Consider the following 7,260-nt stretch of genomic DNA (forward strand, 5'->3'; position numbering starts at 1 on the left):
CAACTTTCCAGATGCAGATTACTTCAATCTGTTTTTTACAGAGACTGGGACACTTCTGACAAGTTATTTACTCTCCCAAACAATTTTCAGATCAATATCCATTTTATAAGGATTTTCTTTAAAATAAAAAAGTGGGCTGTCCCCACTCTGGATTTGACACTATTCCACCTTAACAAAACACTGATTGTACCTATTGAGGATACTCCAGTGTTTTAGGTATTCAATTGATAAATGTTTAGAAGCACTTTCCAAAGCCTTATTTTTGGTAGCAGGCCCTTCTATGAAATCTGCTATAGCTGTAATGTTGGCCTCTCAGACCTTAGGACAGTGTGGCTAAAATGTTGGTCTGCAGAACGGCAATGTAGGAAATGCTTACTGTGCATGCCCTTTGATGGTGAATGACATTTTGGTGCTTCCCTGGACAGTTTCAAAAAGGACATTACCAGTAGTTAAAATACTCATTTAGCCAAGGGGAAGAAGCCTAAGCCTCAATCTGAGAAACCTTTCCCAGACTGTGACCCATAGAGAGTTCTTCCCAAACTTCTTGCTCCAAAACCAAGCCTCCGGTAAGTGCCAAGTATCACCACAAGCTTAGGCCTCTAACGCCTACAAGACTGCAGACCTCTTCATCATGATGGCACACACTTATCAAAGTGGGGGGATGTCTTGGCCTTTGTGGACACCTGGCCAGAAAGCATCTCCAATGCCTGAGTAATTGGTATCCAGGGGTTATAAGCTAGGGTTCCTCTTTCTTCCACTTGCTTCATGTTTTCCAACTTACCTATGTCTCTCTGCAACAGGTAACAGGCCTCCATTCTGCATTTTCAGATTTTTGAAACAAGGAGTTATTGCAATTGTACCATTGGTCTATCATAGCCTCCCTCCAGCAGTGAGACTTCCTAGCCTTGATGGACATCAAGGATGTATATTTGTCCCTGTTTTTCCAGTGCATCAGCACTACCAGTTTGTAGCCCTACCATTTGGGCTTTCATCCACACCTTGACTGTTCACAAAGGTTGTGGCCTCAGCGCTAGCTTTGCTCAACTCCAGGTATTCATGTTGTGGGAAACTTTAATGATCTCCTGTTGTGATAAGTCAGCTGCAAACTCTGGTTGTCAATATGATGTGTACAGTCCAGACCTCATTCGGTTGGACTCTGAACCTTCAGAAAATCAGCACTTGACCTGACACTTTGTTGGATTATCTTGATCTTGTTCTAGACACAGCCCAAACCAGAGTTTTCCTTCCCTAGGAAAAATTTCTGACTTTCTACTTACAAAATTGGATTCTACAGTCCAGGAGTTGTCCAGCTCAGCAATTCTTCATGAGAGTTCATGAGAGTTCTGGGCAAGGCAGTTCTATTTGCTCAGTTCCACTCCAGACCTCTACAACTCCACTTTCTGTCAGTGCAGGACAAGAATATGCAATCTCTGAACAAATCAATACACCTGACACTGAAGATCATCTCTGGCCTTGTCATCTAGGAATCTAGCTCTGGAGTTAGAAAAATCATTCCTCCCACTATCTTGGAAGATACTCACAGTGTATACTACCCTGACCAGCTCGGGAGGAGTCCTAGACTAATAAAAATTAATAAAATTCCTATACATTGGCCTGGGAGGAGTCCTAGACACCTTATCAGCACAGAGAGTTTGGTTGTAAGAGGAATATTGTCTCACGATTACCATTTTAAATCTGTGAGAGATTTGGTTGTCCCTGCATGGCTGAATGACTCAACTGGAAGATTAGCCAATCAGGATCTAGCTGGACAATGCCGAGGTAGTGGCATACAGTATAGTAATCATGAGGGAGAAACCAAATTCTTTCTGTGGCAAGAGAGGTAGCCTGGACAAAACTCCACATTCCAGACCTGTCCACCATTCCAGGTGTGGGCAGTTGGCAGACAGACCATATCCTGCAGCACCTAGATCTGCAGGGAATAGTTCCTTCAACCAGAAGTGTTTCAGGACCTGTGTCATAGGTGGCAGACCCTAAATATGGACCTCCAGGTCCAACACCAAATTGAGCAGGTTTGTCTCCATATGCAGAGATTCTCTTGTTAGTGGTTGCTCTGATGACTCTTCGATCAGAACAATCTGATCTAAATATTTCCTCCTCTGGAATTCCTGCAACATTTACTTCACAGAATCAGGATACATGGTGTTCCAGTGATCCTCATAGTTCAGAACTGGCCCAGACCAATTTGGTACTCAGACCTAATTACACTTCTGGCAGACACTCCATGGATTTTTCAGGTCTACTGGCTCTCCTCTATCAAGGTCCAGTTTACCATTGTGCTTCACAGTCGCTGGCTTTAATAGCATGGCTGTTGAAGTCCAGGCTTGAGAGATGGGATCTCTGAGTCTATAATTGCTACACTTTTAAAAGTTAAGAATCTACCTCAAAAGAAGGCTTACTTCATCCAGTGCAAACACAGACATTTTCAACCCAGGAAATATTCCATGGAACAATTCTTAACTTTTTTGCAATTAGACTTGGATCAACATTTGACACGGAGTACCATCAAGAGGCTAATATATTGATTTATTTCAGGTACTAATCTCAGCTCTTGTGATTTTGTTTCAAAGACCCTTTGCCTCCTACTCCTTGGTTCTGGGCATAGTTCATGTAACTCCTCTTGTTCAACCTCCTATGACCCTGATGGGATCTCAGTTTGGTTATGTTGGCACTTCAAAGACAAATCTTTTGAACCTGTTAGGGATATTCCCCATTCCGCACTCATTCACAAGGTTGCATTCTTTGTCACTGTCACCTCAGCAAGATGTGTGAATGAGCTGGAGGCCTTGTTCTGTAAAGACCCTATTTGATCTTACAAAAATATGAGGTAGTGTTGAAGCCTAGAGCCTTCTTTATTCCTAAGGTGACTGCGGCCTTTAACTTCAACCAAAACATTGTCCTTTCATCTCTGTCAAACTCTAGGACAGTGCTGTACTAGTTTATCTCTCAGCCATTGTTTCCATTAGCAAGACTGACTCTCTTCTTATGATTCCTTATGGTCCCTGTAAAAGGAACCAGCTTCTTGCTCCACTGTTTCCTAGGTGGCAAAGATCATTGTCCAATAAGAGAAAAGAAGCGGTGCCATCTAACAACTCCCAAAATGAAGGTAAAAGAGGCACTTGTCCTATATGGTTCATCCGCAGTGGCCCGGAGTGTAAGAGGCGATTCTCGGGTGTGAAGCCAATGTTGTGAGCTGCGCTGCTGGTTCCCAGCGTATCCTGCAGTCACGGGTACACCAAGCAGAAGAAATCCGACGTCACCTCCGGTGACGGGGCTTGCGAGGGGTGGCGTGCATTCGGAGTATGCGCGCTCCCTCTTCAGGCCAGACCATATTGGTATAGGTATATATTGGGAAAGGACCAGAAGATAGAGGAGTCATTCTGACCTACACCGGTACCATGGAAACTAAACAATAATCGCCAAGAGAGATATTCTTATATAGGATGCGCCACAGTATTTAATGTATCATATATGAGAATATCTTTGTCCTGAAAATTTTGCCACAATGAGCCTCTCTTGATGATTATTCATAAGGTGTTTTACCTTTTGGATATTCAGGCCTATTCTGATGCCTGTTTTGGGCAGAAGATCCTTCAGGCCCCCAGTAATATTCTGTTTGTTGTGGACCTATTAGAAATTTGTTTGCTGTGTTGCCTCAGTTGAACTTCGTTTGGACGTCCCAATATTTTGTAATTAACTGAATCCTGTATCCCTTAATGGATGATGAATAAACATGATTTTTATGTTTACTGTTAAATCTGTTTCTTGAAGTTCATTAAAGGACACAGGTCTCTCACCTCTCTCTAATCTACTCCTATGGATCACTTTTCTACAAAATTATGGCATGCTGGGGTTATACCTGAGCAATGGCTTTTTTGTTTGCTGTGTCCAAAAAGTTCTGTATTAACCCAATTGTCTTAGATTAAAGCTGTTCTTCACCCTAGGGAAAAAAAGTCAGCAATCACAAATCCTGTTGCTGCTGACTTTTCATAAAAGGACACTTACCTATCCAAAGTTCCAGTGCTGTCCTCACCCAGGCCTGTTCTTCACCAGTCTTCGTGCCCCACGGCACGAGCATCTTTAATGTGGGAAGCTGGCTGTGACATCTTGTGGCTTCACAGCCGTTCTTTCACTGCGCGAGTAGTGCTGTGCTTTGTGAATGGTCCTGCAACCATCTGGGGCCTGTGACATGCCCCAGAAGGCTGAGGGCAAAGAGAAGAGGAGGATGACCTTCTGCCTGGATTGCCTAGGTGATCCGAGCAGAAGTGGGAGCAGGTTCCTTTCAAAACTAGGTCCCCGCTCCCCACCAAAATGAGGGGGAAAGAGAGGACATAAAGCAGAACTTCCTCTTTTGGGATCTTTACCATAAAATTCATTACTTCAAGTTCATTAAAGGACATAGGATTCAGCTAAAAAACTTTTTTTCTGTATATATACATTCAAAAGACTGAACCCAGAACCCAGAATGTATCCCAGATTTGCTTGCTTGCTGTGGAGTTGATGGTTGTATGTGTCCAAAAAATCATGGCAGTATAACCCAATTGTCTTAGATTACCTGAACCTTGTGTCCCTTAGGCAGCCAAATCACGCTGCTCTTGCAAAAATGGCACCCCCGCTCATATTAACTGGCAGTGCGTTTACGCGTGTGGGACTTGCAGGGAAACAGCATGGTCTTTTTGACCATGTTTTTAAAAAAGTGCATGCACCTTTTTCCTGCAGGAAATAAATGGGCTGCCACGCCTGAGAAAATACGGACTGCAATAGTGTGAACCTAGCCTAACTCAACTTGTAGAAGTTGATTTTATGGAAAGTACTTTATATATACACATTCAAAAGACTGATTAAACCTAGAAAGTATCTCAGATTTGTTTGCTTGCTGCCAAGTTGATTGTTGTTTTTTTGTAGTGTTGGAATTATAGCGGCGTAAGATATCTTCATCAAAATTCCTAGTTCTTATCAGTTGCCAAAGCCATTGCAAAGCTAACTGTTCTGCCATGAATAATAACTGTCACAGTGGCTTTACGCTCCCTACCAAACTGTCACTGTCAAATGAATGGCGCCATAACTGATGAAATGTACAGCACAATGGCAACTGTAGATCAAACAGAGGCTAAGATGTCAGCTTCCTTTGCTGTAAAGGATAGGAGGGTTTAGCTCTGCTATAAGTGGGTCAGTCTTCTGGACTCTGATATCCAGAATTCTCTCAAAGGGCCCAACTCCCCTTTCAAGGTTGCAACCTTACAGATGTAATTGGAATAAGGTAAGGGGATTATGGGCTAGTTGGTACTGGAGGCTTGCGTTTTTTAATCAAGTCTCCTGTTAATTTACAATCTTAGCCTCCCCTTTGGTAACTGGGAATCTGGACTTGAAGGGAGACAAGCAGGTGGTCCCTATGGATCTAATGGTCCTTGATATGAACCCTTAGTTTCTTAGGGTTCATATCAGGCAGGCAGCTCCTGGTTCTATTATAGATCTGTCAATATCTCAGTCAGACTGCTTTTGGACATCCCCACTGTTTCAGAATTAATGAATTCCTGTGTCCCTGAATGGACAATAAAGAAAACAATATTTACAGTATGTATTTACTGTAAAATCTTTTTCTTGAAGTCAATTGAGGGGTACAGGTTCCACCCCTCTATTTTAGTGGGACCGGCCATTGTTATTTAGGGGTTGGTCAGCATACTAGTTGTTCTAAGAAGACATACCCATATGGCTTCTCCTGCGTGTGCACATTCCTGTCATTGCACTGTGATTACACAGTGCAGATAAGAGGCAACAAGTACAGAGCCAATGAGAGTGGCTCTGTACCATATTACCAGCCACAGCAATTACAAGTGTAAATAGTGTAGTACTGTTTACATTGGAGAGCTCTCCTCTTCCTCTCACAACTAAGCAAAGGGCAGAATAGAAGATTTAATGAATAAATTCATTCATCATATCCTTCAGGCTGCAGTAATAAAGGAGTGATTGAAGGTGGTGTTGGAAGGGTTTAATAAGCCACTGACCACCAATGATGTAGGATTGTTTTTTTTCTTTTTTGGAGGGGGGGGGGAATCTAAACTGCTGCAGATCATGAATGAAGAGTGGGTGGGGTTAAAATTCCACTGAACCTCAATGACAATGGGATTGTTTTGGGTGATAGTTTAGGCACCACCGACCCAAATATTTATGGGATTATTTTAGTGAGAGGGTTTAAACACAATGCAATTTCAACCTTCCAGTGAACCTCCGAACTCTCTTGTATTACAGTGAATCATTGTTGTATTGTCTCCCTTTATATTTTAAAGCGCTGAGCAAACTGTTGGCGCTATATAAACCCTGTATAATAATAATAACAACCTAATTCCACTAATAAAGGAAGACTTGCACTTGGCTTTATTGGTGTCAACTTTCCAAAAAAGACAGTGTTCAAACTGTCTTAGTATTTATATTTGATATGTTTTATACTAGATAGTAAGGTAAACTGATTTTCCTTATATAGTAAATACCAGCAAAAGAAAGCTCTGTTTCCATCATTGAAAAGTGAAACATGCTGATACTGAAGTGGTTAACCACTTGCCGCACAATCACATATACTGTATATACCTGATCGTGTTCAAGTGGTCATACCAGGGCCATGGCTGCAGCTGTCATCCATAACCCCGGTATAAAAATTTTAGCTGACGATTCTCTATATCTTTAAAGTGATCAGAGTGGCCGATTAGCTGCTGGATCACTTTTTCAGGCAGTGGCAGGGATTGTTCCCCTTCCCCCTCCTGCCATTGCCTTTCCGGACTCCCGTGTGATTGGGAAGCCCGGCATCCAATCCAGCTGTTCCACCGGCTGATTGGAGACTGGAACATATTTGATCATCTCTATAGTAGGAGACCGGGAGCAAGGAGCATTTTGTCACTTTTTTTTCTTTTTGAAAGCATGAGATCATTGTTTTTTTTTTTATCCCGTGCTTTAAAGTGGTAGTAAACCGCATTAAAAAAAAAAAAAAAAACCCTGCAAGGTAAAGGCATAATGTGCTAGTATGCATGACATACTAGCACATTATGAAGGACTTACCTTGAAATTAAGCTCTCCAGTGGAGCGCTGTCACGGCCCCCCGGGGCTTCCGTCTTCACCCGGTCTTCCTTCCGGGTTCGTGAGCTCTGGCCTGCTGACTGGCCGAGTCGCAATGATGCCACGGCACAGTGCTTTGAAGGAACGGCACGGGCAATGCCGTTCCTTCAGAGCGCATGCGCCGAATATCAAAAA

This window comes from Staurois parvus, unplaced genomic scaffold (assembly GCF_062004578.1).
Source record: "Staurois parvus isolate SC_StPar_1 unplaced genomic scaffold, SC_StPar_1.0 ptg000151l, whole genome shotgun sequence".
Taxonomy (NCBI): domain Eukaryota; kingdom Metazoa; phylum Chordata; class Amphibia; order Anura; family Ranidae; genus Staurois; species Staurois parvus.